Source organism: Pollicipes pollicipes, unplaced genomic scaffold (assembly GCF_011947565.3).
Source record: "Pollicipes pollicipes isolate AB1234 unplaced genomic scaffold, Ppol_2.1 Scaffold_7231;HRSCAF=8579_pilon_pilon_pilon, whole genome shotgun sequence".
Classification (NCBI taxonomy): Eukaryota; Metazoa; Arthropoda; class Thecostraca; order Pollicipedomorpha; family Pollicipedidae; genus Pollicipes; species Pollicipes pollicipes.
In genome coordinates, this window is record NW_023597034.1 from 967,894 (window position 1) to 986,907 (window position 19,014).

The 19,014-nt window shown below is 58.6% G+C and overlaps 1 pseudogene; it reads right to left on the reverse strand.

Annotated features, from left to right (window-relative positions):
• Positions 1–18,912, reverse strand: part of LOC119109233 (katanin p80 WD40 repeat-containing subunit B1-like) — a 56,081-nt pseudogene extending 37,169 nt beyond the window's left edge.
• Positions 18,913–19,014: the final 102 nt, after the last annotated feature.

Below are 19,014 nucleotides of genomic sequence, written 5' to 3' on the forward strand. Positions count from 1 at the left end.
GTGTTACCGAGCGGCCGGTTGTTTCGACACGGCACGGAGTGGTCAGCGGCGGCCGTCAGGGTCCGCTCCAGCCTGGCGCCCCGGCGCGCCAGGCCAGTCCGTCGCGGCGCGCCAGGGCGGTCTGTCGCAGCGCGCCAAGCCCGTCCAACACGGCGCGCCAGGCCAGTCCGCCGCGGCGCGCCAGGGCGGTCTGTCGCGGCGCGCCAAGCCAGTCCACCACGGCGCGCCAGGCCAGTCCGCCGCGGCGCGCCAGGCCAGTCTGTCGCGGCGCGCCAGGCCAGTCCACCAAGGCGCGCCAGGCCAGTCTGTCGCGGCGCGCCAGGCCAGTCCACCAAGGCGCGCCAGGCCAGTCTGTCGCGGCGCGCCAGGCCAGTCCACCAAGGCGTGCCAGGCCAGTCCGCCGCGGCGCGCCAGGCCAGTCCATCGCGGCGCGCCAGGCCAGTCCGTCGCGGCGCGCCGCATGATCGGCGGGCGACCAGACCTGGTCTGGACCGAGCTGACCAGACCTGACACGGCCGGACCTCGGCCTGACGACGGCGAGCTCGACCGAGGCGCTACTGAGGCTAGTACCACCGACGTCAGAGGACCGAGAGGAGCTCACCTCAAACATACGAATGCCTGAACTCAGCCAGCAGGAGCGCGCCAGCAGCTAGCCCAGACTGACCCCACGCGGAGGTGGATGACTCGTCGATCGGCCTGACCTGACCTCGGCTGACCTGGTCGGCCGGACCGCGTCGTCACCGCGGCCGGCCGCTGCTGACGGCTGAGGAACGGACCCAGGAGGACGCCGGCGGCGCCGACCGCACCCGTCACTTCACTCGGCCCAGCTCGCACGTTCAAGTGGGAATAGAATTCGAGTCGCGTCCCAAGGCTATTGGTCCACAATGACAGGTAGTTTGGGCCAGACAGCGACGCCCGTGACTTGTATCCAGGAGAACAATCTCCCGACGAAGGCCACATCAGATCTGGAGTCCAGATTATCTGTCATCAGGTGTGGCTCACGGGCCAGAATCGACAAGGCCAGGTTAAACAACTGTCGATTTGAATTTTAATGACACTAGGAACGAAACAGAAAGTGCAGGGCTTGGGCCACCACTGCAGACGGCTCCGCGCATCAGTGTCACAGCATTCCACACGCGGGCGCTTGTCAGCCCGAATACGCCGGCCGTGAACACGCCTGCTGAGAACGGGACGAGTGTCTCCCGTGCCTCCTTACGCACCAGCAGCTGACCTGCCACATCAGCAATGCCACTGTTCGGTAGATTGGCGATGCAGCGCGCAGTAGCGAACTGCTCGAGCTGGCCATCACATCCCACTATGTTCAGCACTGCGCTTCCAGCTCCAAGGCACATACATTTCAAGCCTTTCCATCCGGTTCACGCAAGGTCGACGTAAACGATGCCGGCCTAGCATGTCGTCATTCTGTAAGCTGACGAAGCCTTTCGGACAGCTGACTCGACAGCTTGGGGTCCCGTGCGTCTCAATCGCAGTCAAGTGCGAGCACGTGCTGTCCGGCAGCGTGGCCTGAGTGCACGACGCCTGCGTTATCGCCGCCCGATAACGGCCCGGTGTGGGCGTGGAGCGGCCGCACCGGGCCGAGCAGGGCCCGCCAGCGGCCGCAGCCGAGCCGCCAGCGCACAGACACGGCCGGCAGACACGGCCGGCCGCGGACCGCACCGGTGGGAACACGGAGCCATGTCCACCGTTGCCCGACGAGCACGTCCCGCGGCTGGCGGCCGCAGACTCCGGCCGCCCGGCCCGTGTCCGGGGCCGAGCTGCCATAGCGGCAGTAACCAGCCCAGTCAAGGTCAGCACGCGCCCCCAGCGGCCGATCACGGCGATGAGCGGGTCCGCCGACGAGGGGAGGCACGGCCCCGGACGCCACCTGGGCCAGCGAGGGGACGGCCGGCGGAAACACGTGCCACCTCGACGGACCGTCCCACCTTCAGGCGCCAGTCCGAGCGGAACAGCGTCGGCGCGGCCGGGGCGGAGGGGAGGCGCTTCACGCCAGGCCCCGGCCGCCGACCAGCACGCCCTGGGGGTGTCACCGCCGCCCGCCGTCACGCCACACACGGCTCAGCGGCCTCAAACGACCACCAGTCACCTGTGGACGTGTCGTCAGACAGGTCTTCGCAGCACACAAGGACGACGAAATTCCGAGGAGACATCTTGCAGGTCCTGTGTGCATGGTCAGATGTCAGCTGTGTGACTTTCCTCGTCAGCACGCTCATAGCACTTTCAGGGCGCGTCTACTGCAAATACCCCCACACATTCGCGGATAAATGCCAAAAAGCTATTAGATATATTAGCGTCAGACGGTCCAGCTGGCCCCGCAGACCTGGCGCCCGCTCAGTTTCGGGTCCCCTCCACCCGCTGAACCCCCGGTCGCCAGGCTCACTCTGCACGTGCAGCCGGCGCCCGCCAACGCTGTTGCCGCCATGCAGGTACCATTAGTGAACCTGTGTCGGCCGCCAGTGACGTCACAGGTCACGTGACGACGGGCCAAAACACGAAGCCGGCCGGTGCTCTGGCCGCGGGCGGGCGCCGGTTGGCGCCGCCTCCTGACCTGGCGCGGCCGCGTCCCCCGGCGGGGCCTCCGAGGCCGGCGGACGCGCACCCGTCCGACCGGCTCCGAATACGGCGCGGCCTCGGGCGCGATTCAAACGGCCGGTCGCCGGCGCCTCCGGTTCGCTCGGCGGCCGGCCTTCCTCGACGGGCGGGGCGCCGCACAGCCCTCCGCGACCCCGGCCGGACGCCGGCGCCGAGGCAAGCCCCAACACCCCCTCCCCCCCTCAGCGAAGTGGCCAGGTGAGGGTCTGAGTCAGACGACGGCGGGTTGGGTGAGTGCACAGGCTTAGACCAAGGACGCCACAAGGTTTTGGATCTGAGATTCAGGTTTCGATTAGAGACTTATAAAACAGGACGGGACAGCGACTTGTGACGTGCGGCTCGCTATCGGTCGACCATTAAAAGATGCATTATCGTGTCGCCTTATCGCCTCTTGCGAGCATCATGCGGCATGCTCAACAGATACCGCAGAGCACGCAGACCGTGACGACACAGCTGAGTCACCCGACGCCACGTCAGCCGGCCCGGCCGACCGGAGGCTCAGAACTCAGAACTCCCCCGGCGTCCGTCCTCCACCTATCTCACGGTGCAGCCACCACGCCCCGCCGGTGGCGCGTCCCCGCCAGGCCGGCCGCGTCCCGTGCGATCGACGGCAGCCACAGGTGCCGCCGGTGGAGCGCCGCCTCCGCCCCTCCGCCCGCGAGCCTCAGCCGCCCGCTGGCGTGTGTGACGAGACCGTGACAGGTCGTCGCCGATTGCCGGGATCAATGGGCGTCACGGCCGGGCCGGCGGCGGCGGCGGGCGTCACGCCCGGGCGCGCCGCGCCGTGACTCAGCGCCGCGTCACCGTCACGGAGGCGCTCCGACGTCACGACGTCACGATCCGGCCGGTCGAGACCCCCGGCGCCGCGCGGATCATTGCCAGGCCTGTTGCGAGAGGCCGGCGGCGGGGGCGGCCGGGGGGACGGGCACCGGTGTCGAAACGGAGACAGGGGGGGGGGGGGGCGCCTGCGACTCGCCAGGTGTCCGCCCTCGGCGCCGTGTCTATGAGGAAAATCGATCCGTGCAGAATTCAATGATGCATAACCAATCGTTTCTGCACGTTGGCTGCTGCAAGGCTGGCGCTGCGGGCACTCCTTGACTCCGCACAGCCATGGGAGGTCGTCCCGACTACGTGACCAGGCAGCGGCCCCAGTGCACTCCCCCAGCACCGGGGTCATGTTCTCAGTACCTCGGCCCTGCCAACCTGCACCAAGCCACACGAGGGACGAGCAGAAACCGGGCCGCGGCGCGCCAAGCAGCACACCTGTGGATTAGCCCTACAAAGGCCTGTCACCCGGCAGCTGGCAGCTGGCCGCCTCGCAGCGCGATCGACGGCTGCCACGCGTCGCCGCCTATACGTACCTTGCGAGTAGGCGATGGTGCGCGCGGAGGCTCGCACGCGCCGCGTGGCCGGCGACGGCGAGCCGCGCCGGAACTTGCGCGGCAGCGAGCGCGTGCTGCCCGGCCCGTCGGCCAGCCGAGCGCGCGACGAGCTCGGCCGCAGCTGGTCTCGCATGGTGGCACGCGCCGCCGCCCGGTCGGGCCGTCTGCATGCGCCGCTCTCTGGCTGGCTCACGGCTGACGTCCGGGCGCGGCCGCGGGCATCCCAGCGGCCGTTGCCGGCCCAGGTGCGGCCGCCGCGCTGAGTCACCGGCGGGCGCGGGGGGCCTTGCCCGTCCGCGCCGGGCTCGTCTCCAGTCGGACGCCGGCAGAGAGGCACTCCGCGGCGCCGACTGGCCACCGCCGGCAGCGGACGGGACTCGGCGGAGGCGGCCGCCGAGCGCGCGATCCGTTCGTCCCCTGGTGACGACCGGCCGGCGACAGACGCGTGGCGTCGCGGCGCTGTCCGACACCGCCGCACCGCCGCTCCGGGTCCGTCGCCGAGCAGCGGCACGCACGCGCGACCGACAGAAGCGACCCGGCCGCCCACAGTCACCCGGGTCCGCAGTCAGCTCCGCGGATGCCGACCGCGCGCCTGCACCGGCCACCGCCGCCGTACAACTGGCGCCGCGCGGCCGTGGGACGGCCAGCGGCGTCCGGGCGGCGCGGCGCCGCTAGAGGTGCAAACCGGCCGCCAGGTGTGCCGCGGGAAGTCAGCGGTTCTGGCGTCACGCGACTGACGGAGTCGGAAGTGTCCGGCAACGACGATCCACCCGGCATGACCTGGTGACTGATTGCCGTCTGGCGCTTGCGAGGAGCTCGTGAGTGGTGTGCAGAAGGGTGGCAAGTTGCACCACCAGTCGGCGAAGCCCACTGTTAAGAGCACGCCGGCCGGACAGTCGACCCTTGTAAACAACGCCGCATGGCCCAGGAAACTGGGACAGACAGACACCCGCAGGACAGCATCAGGTGGCAAACAGGCCCTTCAGCAGGGCGATAAGGAGGGTCAATGTTTCGGCGACGAGATCGGAGCCCCTACATTCACGTGACATGTTTCGGATTGGTTTGCCGTTAGACCACCCAGTCCCATTTTCAGTTTGCGTACTATGTGCTTCACTCATCAATACTATCACCAATTACCAGAATGAGCAAGACTGGGGACGGTCATGTGAATAGATTCAAAGATAAAAAATCTTAAGCGTATCGTAGAGTACACTGCTGAAGAATGCACGCGTCAGAGTGCATTGTACGCAAAAATATCACTTATGGATGCCAGCAACATTCACTGATTCCGAATATCACAGCCTAACATACAGAGCCCACACCCCAAAAGGACCAAAGGATCCCACCCCGGAACACAGAAATACGAAACTATGGGGTCCTGGGTCCGCCTCTGGGATCCCGGCGCATGTCTGCCCAAAACATACGCCCCGCTTCCGCTTTCTTTGCGAACAGCGAACGCCCCTGGCAGTTAAGCTGATTATCGTGTCATGCTTATTTCACGGTCTCAGATGCAACGTTTCTACAGGAAACGCTCTGCGTTTACCAATATTGATGTGAACCATCGTATTACTTGAGGAACGGCGAGATGCAGCTGTCGTCGTAGGCGAAGTATGGTCGGGGAAGCGAGTTATTTTGATGCAGCTTGCAATGCGAGTTCCCAAAACGCATCGGACTTTGCAGACTACATAAATGTTGCAAAACCCTGCGCTTACGGCTCACAGATAAAAGATGTTCTATCACAGCGCGCGGGTCGTCACCAAACAAAGTTGTTCTGTCACAGCGCGTGGGTCGTCACCAAGCAGCATGTTCAAGTCTTAAACGTGACGAAGCATCGCTCGTCTGTGCAGGTCTGTGATGTGTTCCTGAAAGCGGCATCCTGATCGTGATAAAACGTTAGGCGCGATGGCGTGCTGGCCTAGAATGTCGACAGCGTTACTTACTGCCAGCTTGAACATCGTTGCCTGGCTCGGCAGTTTCGGCCAACTGAAGCAACGCTCGCTTGGACTCCGACTTTACTAGAAACCAGGGACCAGAAACACGGAACGCAATGTAACTGCCGTTTTAGCGAGGTCACCATCGGCCCTGGCAAATTAGCACACTCGGCTGGTCATAACGCGATGGCACAAATCTTTGTCGGGGTTGGCTGGGATTCTGCTCTCAATTCCAACTCAAAATTTCCACGCTGCACACGGACTGAATAAAAGTCTATATTAGTCAAAGGCGGTACCCACAAGCTTCCAGATGAATAAGACTTACAGCACCTTTTGCTCAAGGTTAACTTTTTCTCAATCCAGTGTGGAATTTCCCCTCCCATCCCGATACCCATACTTAAGGAAGTAGACGTGCTTTTATGTCAACGTTCACAACAAGTGACACGAACGAAATCAACATGTTGCATCATCCTGATTTGACTCCCCCCCATCTCAAGCAGACTGACCGGATCAGCCGTCATCTGCCTCCCACTCGATCCGGGACCACGTTCCGGCGGACGTCACGTGATCGGGCGGGGCGGTTCTGTATCTGTGTCCGGCCCTGTCGTGCCAGCCGGTCGCGGTCCACAGGCCGCGCGGCATCACTCACGAGCCGTTCAAGGCCGGCCGAGCCTGGACCGCCGCCGTCCGGCCGACCGGAGAGCTGGCGGACACGGTCAGCACCGAGACTTGAACGGCCGCCCGAGTCCGGACCACCGCCGCCCGAGCCCGGAGCCCGGACCGCCGCCGCCCGAGCCCGGACCACCGCCGCCCGAGCCCGGACCACCGCCGCCCGAGCCCGGGCCACCGCCGCCCGAGCCCGGACCGCCGTCGCCCGAGCCCGGAGCCCGGACCACCGCCGCCCGAGCCCGGAGCCTGGACCGCCGCCGCCCGAGCCCGGAGCCCGGACCACCGCCGCCCGAGCCCGTAGCCCGGACCACCGCCGCCCGAGCCCGGAGCCCGGACCGCCGTCGCTCGAGCCCCGATCGCCGCCGCCCGGCCGACCGTAGAGCTCACGGACACGGTCAGCACCGAGACCTGACCGGCAGACTTCGGGGCCGTCTCAGACGGGTGCTGGAAGCGGGCCATCCAGAGGTGCGAATCGCTGTGGTCCGGTGGGGCGGGAGGCACGCGCACGATCACTGCCAGCCACGCACGTGAGGACGAGAAGGACGCACACATATAAATGACAACAGCGCAGATACGCGAAGAACTCCGAGGGAGTCAGTCTTGCAATGAGCCGGCGCGACGGCTTCGATGGAGCAGTAAAAGACCGAGGGGATGATCCCGAGGTTGGCAACACAGTGCCGGATATAGGGTGCACTGTCATGTTGCGCACAATAGTCCTCCACCCCGACCAACGTGATGCCGCCCAGGGGGCGTTACAAAAGGCCAGGGACTAAGAATGCCGAGAAAAACAAGCCGCAGCAGAAGAAATCGAGGACAAAAACTGCGGCCCGCCTCCGCTGCGCACGATTCTGTCACCTCCAGCCGCACAGATTCCGTCTCCCGCATCTCCATTTGAAAGCTCATAATTCCATTAGCTCCGCTGGAGTGCACTATCTCCCAGAGGCTACATCCAGCGGCTAGAAAGCTCGACTCGGCTCCGTCCGCAATCAATCACACCCCGCCGAAATCGGCCGCTAGCGCCGCCGCCGTCCGGATGAGAGCCGCCCAGCAGCTACGCGGGACCGGAACCGGGACCGGGGCGGACGCGGCGGCGGCCCGACGGTGAACTGAGCGTACCCGGCGGACGACGGAGACTGGCCTGCCGATCCGGCCCGTCTAACCGTGGGATGATCAGATTACAGCAGCTCAAAACAGCGGAGGCGGACGGGATAAACCACACGCAACCGAGCAGGCGTGCAGAGAACCGACAGCAGGCTCAATCCAGATATCACAGGTAACTTGTACACAGGTGTGACCCGCTTCGGGCTGGTCAACTGAAGCACGCGTGAAGCGCCTTGATTGCTTGGCTCGCGGCCGCAGCCGGACCGGTCGGCCTCGGACCGAAGGACGCGTGTGCATCCATCACCGGCCGCCAACGCCAATGTAAAACGTCGACGGCCCACGGTGTATGCTGATGCCGTTCTGAGTGGGTGACGGCCTTCTCCAGAGCCCCACACCACAGTCTCCAGGCTTCCCACCACCTGACCATGATCTGAAAATCTGCCACCAGTCCGAATCCGTCATTTCAATGGTGCGCGCTGTCTCCATTTACCCACGTCTAGCCCGGGCCTTGCTCAAGCTAGCTGAGGCAAGACATCCCGGACCAGCCCACACCATCTGTCAGGGCGCGCCGCAGTGGCGTCCCTGACGAGCTCCGCCCGGGCGGAGCTCAGCGCGGCGGCACGCGGCGCCGATGACGGCCGGCGGAGAGCGGCCGCCAGAGCACCGGACGGCAGCCGCGCCGCGTCCGGCGACAGCCGCCCGGTCGGTCCGGTCAGTAGCGCCGCCTTCACTGCGGTGCAGGCCTGCCGCGCCGCGTCCGGCGACGGACGCCCGGCCCGGACAGGAGCGCCGCCTTCACTGCGGAGCAGGCCAGCCGCGCCGCGTCCGGCAGCAGCCGCCCGGTCCGGACAGGAGCGCCGCCTTCACTGCGGAGCAGGCCAGCCGCGCCGTGTCCGGCAGCAGCCGCCCGGTCCGGTCAGTAGCGCCGCCTTCACTGCGGAGCAGGCCAGCCGCGCCGTGTCCGGCGACAGACGCCCGGCCCGGACATGAGCGCCGCCTTCACTGCGGAGCAGGCCAGCCGCGCCGTGTCCGGCAGCAGCCGCCCGGTCCAGACCAGCCGCGCCCGGCCGACGGCCAACGAGCGCGGGCCGAGGTCGAGACTGACTGTCGACAGCCGACCGGGTTTTCGGCACTGTTCATGGCGGCTGGCTGCCCTCGTCCGTCCGACATGACTTACTGTGTCGCGGGCGTTCAGGCAACCGTGTACAAGTCGCGTATGCCGCAAACGCGAACATAGCGCTTGCTTACCTCAAACGACTCTGCCATTAAACCACTAAATTCCAGTCCATTCGGCTCGCCCGCCTCTGGCACCACAGTGGAGCAGTCCGCACTGCAGCGTGCGGGCAGCCTATTATGACGTCATCGCATGACTCCCGAGCCGACAGTCGCGGAAACAAGTTCCTTTATTAGACCGGAGCCCAAATATGGGGCCAAGGCCCAGTTGTCGCAGCCACTCTCACCAGCCTCAATTTGCCACCAGGGACCAAAACCAAAGATTACCTGTGAGACCAAGGGTTACCTGTACCAAGCAAACACTCGTTCTCCATACCAGCGCAGAAAGCGGAAAAAGATCGTAACATGTTCTCGCGCTACCTGGCTATTACACACTCCAATCCTCCCGCGTCAGGACTCAGTGCAAGGGACTGCTCATTGGTGCTGGGTGTGAGGAGCTAGGGGCGGCTGTCGTACTTGCGATGCTACGGCTGGCCACAGCTGATACAGACAGCAGGCACACCATGTCAGAATTCGTTAGTCGGCCAGACACTAACGATGGGAGTTGCGTGCTACAACTGGCTTGACTTGCCAACCCCGTGGCTTCAAGCAATACCAAGGCACAACCTTACAGGGAATATTCGACCTTTGAAGACATTGTAGCAAGCATCAGACATGATGAAATAGGCTGAAACAGACTCCCCTATAACTTTTGGGTATATTTTGAAGAGGAGAAGATCTGGACAATACCATTCATTTCTCTCATAAAAATACTCCTCAATACGTCATCATTTAAGTGCATCATGAAACGTTTACATAAAGGGTACCGGTAGTGTCGTGGTCAACGTGTCTGCGTTAACCACTGCGCGTCTGGGAAACCAGAGGTACGGGATTCGACTTCCCGCGGTACCCGCCCTTCCTGCCGGGGTGAGAGGCAGGCGGCGCCATATAGCCTCAGCAGCTGAGTGTCCGTCCTTCCTGCCGGGGTGAGAGGCAGGCGGCGCCATATAGCCTCAACAGCTGAGTGTCCGCCCTCCCTGCCGGGGTGAGGGGCAGGCGGCGCCATATAGCCTCAGCAGCTGGGTGCCCGCCCTCCCTGTCGGGGTGAGAGGCAGGCGGCGCCATATAGCCTCAGCAGATGAGTGCGTCGTAAAACCCCAATGACACAAACGTCTGTATTACGTTGAGGCCTCTCCAAACTAGCCATGCGAAATTGCTACCTAACATTCACATGTAGTACTTCAACTCGCCGGGAGATGGCAGTACCGGTGCTCGAAGTGCAACGGAGCCAAATATCGTTGCGCGCCAGTGTGTTTTGGCCTTTTCTCGTAGTTTTCCGGCGTATTTATCCCTGAGCTTAAGATGTTTACTGGCATGCACACACTCGGTTACAGCGCTTTACTTAAATCATCCGATTAAAAGTACTTTCTCAGAAATTACAAGCAATGACGTCCAACTTCTTACCTTAAGTAGCGGGGAAGGCGATTGTAGCTCGGCAACTTCCACGAAAGAATTTGATGGCCAATTGACGACGGATCAGCCATTACGTTTGGAGATACGGGGCATCAAATGTGAACGCCCCGGCGACAATTTCCCTTTGGCTGGACGCGGCAGGGACTACGAGGCTGAAGGATTGGGCTGGCTGCTATAGCATCATGCATGCCCGTGCGGCCTCAGAGAAGTCTGCACAGATGTGCTCTAATGCCCTGGTACGAAGTACAGTGCACATTTTGGTGGGTATGTACCTAATAAATTAGACGGTTTGAGGTCTTGGGATGGACAGGGCTATGGGCTATATATATCATATAACTGCACCGAATGTTCTTCAAAATGACGAGTTCAGTTCAAACCCCATACAGATGTAGAACACTCCCTTTAAGCCATGGCCCTTTGTCGGGTCCGGTCTGGCCCGCCACCTCCTTCGGCCAGGGGAAAATGCTGGACTCAACATCCAGCGGCAATGGGCAGGAGTCCCACTACGGCCGAGCAGAGATGCAGAACTCGATATCCAGCGGCACTGGGCGACAGTCCCACTGCCGCCGGGGAGAGATGCTAAACTCAATATCCAGCGGCACTGGGTAGGAGTCCCACTACGGCCGGAGAGATGCTGGACTCAATATCCAGCGGCGCTGGGTAGGAGTCCCGCTACGGTCGGGAAGAGATGCTGGACTCCATATCCAGCGGCACTGGGTAGGAATCCCACTTCGGCCGGGGAGAGATGCTGGTCTCATATCCAGCGGCACTGGGTAGGAGTCCCACTACATCCGGGGAGAGACGCCGGACTCGATATCCAGCGGCACTTGGCAGGAGTCCCGCTTCGGACGCATGGTTCGGTCTGGCTGACATGGACAGATAAGTTTACAGCTGGCCAAAAACGGTAAAATGACCCCGGGGGGCCGGTGCGTAGCATTGCGCGGCAGTTAAAACCATCTGCGGTTCCGCCTAGGATTATACAATAAACTGCAACTGCCACACTTGGTGATGGGTTCAGGGTACACGCAACGGGCTCTCCTTTAGGTCGCTGGACGCAACGCCGCATTTGGAAACCCCCTAAATGCACCGATAAACAAACTAGACAAACCAGGTGATTCATTGCAATACCCACGGACCCATCCCACGCTTCAAACATACACAATCCAATGCTTCCTCAGTCTGACTTCCGTGTCCTCCAGCTAGGTTGCATCCCTAGCGCATCAAGAATGTTCTATTCTACGTGACGTCACGTGGAATCTTTGCTGGGGCGCAGCGCGACTCGTTTCTGTTTGCGTCCTTGTAACTGTCGTAACAATAACTGCGCAATCCAGTCGACGTCACTCATGACGCCATACTACATAGATTCTGCACCGTTTGGTGCCCGCAGCGACAAAGGTTCTGTCGGACGCGCAGAATCTTTTTACGTGCTTGGACCGGAGTGAGACAGAAATAGCGCAACAGATTAGGGTGAGAACAAGCCAATTTGCATGCCCAAGACCGACCACGAGTCATGAAAAGGTGTTCTGTGCCTTACAATGGGCATAATTGTCAGGTTACACTCTTAGAAGCACTCATATTATTTGCCAACGAAAATGTTGTGTCTTTGCATGTGCAATTATTGTCACGACAGTAACCAAGATGTAAACAAAAAACGAGCCGCACTACAAACACGTCCGGGAAATATTTTACGTGACGCCGCGTTTAACCTTTGTCGTCCAGGTCGATGCGAACGCCAAACGGTGCCGAACCAATGGGGTATGACATCATGAATGACGTCGACGGCATAAAATCTTTGATGTCTGAATCGCTGCGAATACACCCCAAATGGCCGCTCAAAAACCTGACCCGTGTCGAAGCTCCTACGTACTTCTCACAACTCCAGAGACGACATTTGCAACCAATCAGGGTCGGGTTAGCAAAACATCGCCCATGGTCTTTGCCTTGAATGACCGGTAACTGTGTGCACACAGAGGTAACTGTGTCCACACAGAGCAGCGTGTATATACGGGCTGGGGCCTTGTAACACAAAGGTCGCTTCCGCCCGACCTGGCCGCCTACCCGCGCGGGGAGCCGGGATTTCGCTCCAGTGCGCCGCCCCGAACAAACGACATCGCGGGCGGGGTCGTCTGAGCCGTATCGATTAGTGTTTCCCGGGACGGGGGAGTGACCCAGCCGGCGCCAACGGACGCGCCCGTGCCGAGGCGGGCCCGGGCCCGGGATCGAGAGGCGTGACCCGTTCACAGCCCGGCGCCGGGACGCACGTGGGCGGGAGACAGCGAACCCCGGGGCACGGGCCGACCACTCTCGCCGGCAGCCCACAGCCAGTCTAATCAAGGGCACATTCACGGGCCAGATCTCTCCGCTGGATGCGACCCGGTCAATAAAAAACAGAAAGTCTCCGGAATTTGCCGGGTGTTACGTCACGCCACCGGCTGTTACCCGCCAGCGCTCAAAAGATTTCAGGCCAAACAAACGATTTGTCAGCACATAAAGCGCCATTCACTGGCTGCAAAGCCGACTGCTCTCCGTGACATCCGTGGTGTCTCCCCGACAATGCCGCAGTAAACCGTAAACAAGCCGTGAACGACAGACGGTACCGAGGAAAGGGCCGGAAGTCGTCCGATGCGGGACTTTCACCCGGGTCTTCCGGTCGGCGCGGTACAGTGCAGGTCGGGACCGACCGCGTGAAGCCGACCCAGGCTCCTCTCTCACAGCACGGGGCTGGGCATCAGGGACCGACCACGCGGCGCCCGCGCCACCTGCGACGTCACAGTCGGGGCGGGTCCCAGTGAGCCCAGACGGACAGCTCCAGACGGATCTAGACACGCCGCCTCGTGGAACCGGCGACAGTGTGGCAGTATTTTTGTCTGCAGTACCCAGTTATCCGAGCCAAACTTGTTCAGTGACGGCAGATTCTTTGACAAGACTAGACAGTCCAGTTATTTCACGCGATAGCAGAGCCCAGAGCTCAGCTTTCGGCAGTAAACGCTGCATCAGCGAACGGTCAGCTGGCGGGCAACCAGAAAGCGATATGTTGCGTAGGATCTTAGACAATATGCATCTGACAACACGCCCCGACGACCAAATTTTAATAGCCATGGAAATATCCGTGGAGAGGCAAGGTATGACAACATTCAAGATGGTGCCACTTACAGCATAACGTTATCGGTATCCCAACCACTACAGGTGGCGCCAAGATAAAGGCGCCTCGTATCCAAGTCGAGGAGTACGACCGAGCGGCTGCGGGCTGGACGGTAGGTCTGCTCTCGTACGCTGCCCTCCTCAAGTACAAGTGCGGATCCTGACGCTGCGACACGAGTGGGTGACGGACGCGATTGCATGGCGCCGTAGACCACCGCTGTACGAACCAACCGTCAGGACCGATGCGGCTGGCGTCATTCCCGGCCTCATGCGAGACGGAGGGAACACTCAGTGCTGCCATCTGGACGCAAGTTACCACACCAGCCGTCAGTCAGTCGCCGCAGACTGCTGTCCCACGGTCAATTATGCCTCATCACGCGAGGCTCGCGCCGATTCGAATTCAGAGCTCGCACCGACGTCCTAACAAGTGCGAGGGGCGCGTTGCCCTGTGTTACATAAGCAGCGCTAACTTCGCGCCAGCTGGATTTCCGTCAGTCAGGTGAGAGGCCCGTTCCAAAGCGTGGACCTCACACGTAAAGACAGTCCAAATACCCCTCTAGCGGAGGACAAGAGTAAAGAGAAAAAAGCTTCCCAAAAGACACCCGAGATACGACCGAGCGTAATGCGACGTAGAACATGACGTTCCTGGAAGGCGGTGACCACCCCGCCCGCCTGCCCTATCCCACGCTGACACCCGATTCTGTCCCGGACACACCACCGCCTCGAGGCAATGCCACCACAGTGAGCAGCGTCAGACAACACGGCGCCACTGTCCCGTCCACGCCAGGTGTGGCGCTGACCGGCGCGGCGTCGGCGGCCGGCGCCCCGCGCCCGCCAGCGGCGGCGTGCCACTTCCCAGCGCGCGGCCGGCCGGCGAGCCGCGCCGCAGGACGGCCGAGCCCGGCAGCCCGGCGGGTGACGGCCAACAGACCGACAGGGTGAGCGGTACAGGCGGATGCGTTGGGAAACGAGCCCGGTCGAATGCAACGGCCGCGGACGAGACCAGACTCACACAGGGACGGACCAGGGCGGATGCCCGGGAAACGCGCTGGAAGACTGCCGCGCGCGCGGGTTGATATACGAGCTGAAGCGATGTTAGGCGGCTTGTCCGAAGACGAACGGTGCGCGCGCAGAGGGCGCCGGGCGGCGCCGCGGGTCAGGGGCCGGGTGTCAAGGGTCAGCAGGCCAGGGGCCGGCCGGTGCAGGGGTCACGGCCCGCCGCAGTCGGAAGAGCCGCTGGGGTCGGCGGCCACCGAGACGGGCATACTGATTGGAACTGGCCGCAGTCGTGACCGCAGGGTTAATGAGAAACAGACCGATTACATCTGTGGCGGTGGATGAATAACTGGATACTGAATTGCTCAGAGAAAATTATGGATGCAGGTGCGATATGGCACATCTGAACAGACGTGACATGGCTTAAGTACAGCTCAAGCATATGCTGAAAGCATGCTTGTGCACTACCCTAAAACCAGGCGCAACAGATGCCGGTATTCGTACAAAAAACAGTGATAGTCGTGCAGAAATGCTTACCCAATTTCACTCCTCTTCTCCCTCCAGTCGCCATTGTGCTAGTTGGATGGCAGCATGTTATAAAGAAGACTGCCTATAAGGGGACACACATCATGCGTTAAATCTGTGAAAAAGATGGTGTGTAACATTGCGCAGCACTGATCTGAAGCACAAACTCCTTTAAAACAAGCTACAAATTGAGTACAGAAGTCACCTGCAAGTGTATAACCGATCAGAATACAAAAGAACCACTGCATGTATTCGGCCAGAACGACAAACAAGCTGGGAATTAGTGCCCATAATTAGCATGTTGACCTCCCGAACTGGCGAAAGTGCAGCTGGCATGACGAGGGGCAGGTGGGCGGGCAAAATGGCCACCTGGAGGTGCACTCACATGCACTTCAGGTCCAGTACGAAACGCAATCTTGCCTGACAAGGATGATGTTAAAGGGGGGGGGGGGAGGGGGCGGTGTATAGCGTTGTAACCCGAGGGTCGCAAGCACCACGACCCACATGAGTTCAGGACCCACTTAAACGTGACCATAACAATCATACTGGCTTTTCGGTTTCCCGAGATGAATTTTCACTTTCGAATAAGTCGACTTGCCATTATCCCTCCCATCAGTGTGACAGATCTGCAATATTGTTCGGAATGCTGCCAGTGTGAGACGGGACTAGTTGTCATCCGACATGTAAACAAACATAGTTCACGCGATCCTCTACACTGTGCAGTCACTACGACGTCGGTTGAACTGTCCTCATGAAAATTACTCCCTCTGGTACAAAATGTTTAATTCTACCAGGAACTCCTCAAAACCTAAGTCGTAAACATTGACGTCCCACTAGAGAGTATCGAGCGCATAATCACTGAGAGCATACAAGCATAGAACGAAACGGTGCTGGGGATTAAGTATCAGGTACCCCGTGCATTTTTGGGTTCCGTCCAAGGCTGCAGACCACCTGCACGACTCTGATCTGTTTGCAGCTCTAATCTGGGAGAGGCAAGAGCAGCAGAGCAGTGTGAACAATGCAATGAGTCTGATCTGCGGGATTGGTGGGGGGAGGGTACCCATGCAGCAAGAAAGCAGCGGAACCATGGGGGGGGGGGACGAAAGGGAAAGGGACGAAATGACGCGCTTTGATCACAACATGATTACTGAAGAACAAAACCTTGTGGTCCAGGTCTGCATCGTGCACAGAGACAGCATAGAAGACAAGTACGTAGGTAAGTAATCACGGGACAGACTTGGTGGGGGGGGGGGGGGGGAGGTCGTGAGATTGAGCCGCTTCCGGTCAAAGTATTTCTGTGTGGTAAAACCGACGTGGCGTTGGAGCCCCGTTACGCTATGGACAGGTGTGGACTTTTGACTGCACTTTGAACTTTTCCTAACAGGTTCTGGATTTACATACCACAGTTTCAGAAAGGTCACAAATAAACCTTTCTGATGAAAGGCAGTTTTCATGCAACACATGCCTACCATGGTGTGTCATTAGCACAGAACAAATTGCCTAAGCAAACACATCATGCCATCATACTGACAAAGAATGATTCTGGATGGAAAACTCTACAGACTAATCTATGAATGATTTGTTGATTTGCGGAAGAACCCCCAAACAAAGAACTACTTGAGGTTCTTAGCATATTCATTCTCAAACTACAGATAAGAGCCATCCATCATCACTAGGTTATTTGATAAGCCTCTTAAGCCATCTGCCCAAGGCTCGAGTACATGTGGATATCTTATTCTCAAGAACCTGTGATGATGAATGCATTCTGAATGCAGCTTTAGCTAATGGTGTATAATAAGTGTTTAATACAGCATATGCCACTGCAACACACTGTTTTAACCGCATGTGGAACCCTTACCAGCATCTGAGCATTCATGTGACAGATCTAAATAGGTTAAACACACCTAGAGAGGTGTGTAGTGTACCCTGATAGCCTGAATGCCAAATTTGGGATGGCATTAACACCATACCTAGTGCCTGCTTTCATACCCTCATCAATTTGAACACAAGGCATCATTTCTAATTGCATCCCCATATAATTACACCTTTTCCCCCAAAATTCTGCACAACTATTACAACAAAGTCATGTTCATGGAACCTGCTAGAGCCCATCATACATAATGATTATGTCAACCAATACATGTTGTTGCTGACTGAAAACTGTATGACTCATCCAGAGAGCACAACCAACAAACATCACAGGTATGCTAAGTTTGACCAGTAATGTAACCACAACACAAACTTGGAATTGTGAACAAAGGAATACCCTAGTGTTAACTGTCAATAAAACCCACTGCACAATATGCTTATCAGTTCTAATTTTGTACAGCAATGAAAGTGCCTCCTTTTATAGCTCTACAAACATGCACCATTGGCCAATAAGCAAATCTTGATCTTTGCTGCCTGTGGCATGCTGGCTGCCTTCACTGTGTGGACAATCTGGGTCAGTGCTAGGACACCTGTTTTTTTTATTTATTTCAGAGAGAAAGGCATGTATTCCTGCTGCTTATCATGTACTAAAGCTTTTTAGCAAAGATGGAACACATTTGATTTGATCTACAATTGGTCATGACATGGCATTACCTATTGTTGTGATATATCATTTGATGCACATCATTTGACAAAAACTTACAAAACCAGAACATTGCCAATGTACAGCTATTTGCAATAATTTTATAACATCCTTATGATGCAGTTCGTGTGGTTGCATGGCAGGCTTTCTTGGACATGCTGTGACTACTTGCATATCTCCATCACACAAATTGCTCTATGATGTCACATTAGTGCCATGCAGACAAATAATTACTGATGCAGCTACTGCTTAGATTTCCATTATCTCAGATCACATCCCAGTCTGCTAAAAAAACATCCATCCACTGTGCCTGATGGATGGATTGGTGCATGCAGCATTAGTGCAGTGGGCCTGATCTACACTCGCCCCAAAGTGCGGCCAGGCCAAACCAGCATTCCAAAATTCATCCAGCTGGGTGTGCGGGATGTAAATATAAATTTATGCTACCAGCACCCTGGCTCTTCAGCAGTCCCCGCACTCCACTGCTTGATGCTAATCCATCACCTTTTGACCCAAACCAAGATATATGACCTGCTTAGCCCTTGATAGCTGCCTAGTTCAATGCTGATTGGCTGATTTTAAGCAAGGAGAGGGGCCACAGGCAGAGCCAAAAACTAGGGTGATATAGCATGGCAAAATATTGAAATTCCTGTCACCCATGACCCAAGTGGCCAAATATTGGAGTGCTGGGCCAAACTGCAATGCATTTGCAGTTATGATAGCTCACATGATGCTTTGAGGGCATTTCTGCACACAATCACCTGCACACTATAATTCCTTTAAAAATTGACCTTTGAAGCACCACAATTTGAGGTGACTGTGCATTTAACTCCACACAGTGGGATTTACAGCATGCATTCCCTCCAGTTGTCAGTTAGTACAGCCATGTCACTGTCATGCTGGATGTTCTCCACACCATGAACTATTTGCAACTTGGCGCTCACCCACCCTACAATGTACTTTATAAGGACTGATTTTGCCACTAAATGGATGCAGAAAAACACCGCCCATCAGATCTAACATCTACAGCAGCAAGGGCTTACCTGATTTTAATGAGAATATCACAGTCTTCTCGCAAGTTGACCCAGCGCGCGCAGATCCAAGCGCAGGTCAGTGATATACAGGCGCAGGGAATGCGGACAATTGCGCCGATTTGGCCTCGTTCCGGCTTTGACAGCGTAGCACGAATTCTCACATCGTTACGATACATTCAACGAGAGGAAAGTCCCAAGACAGCGTTGGAATGCCGGAGCGCTATCATCAACACCATACGGTGCTATGCATGCGCGTGCCACATCCCACGCACACCCGCCCACCGCCTCTTTGAAATCGAAACAATCCTTGGTGATGTCCAGTATTAGTAGATTTCAGAATCGGGCTTTTATACCAAACAATACACTAG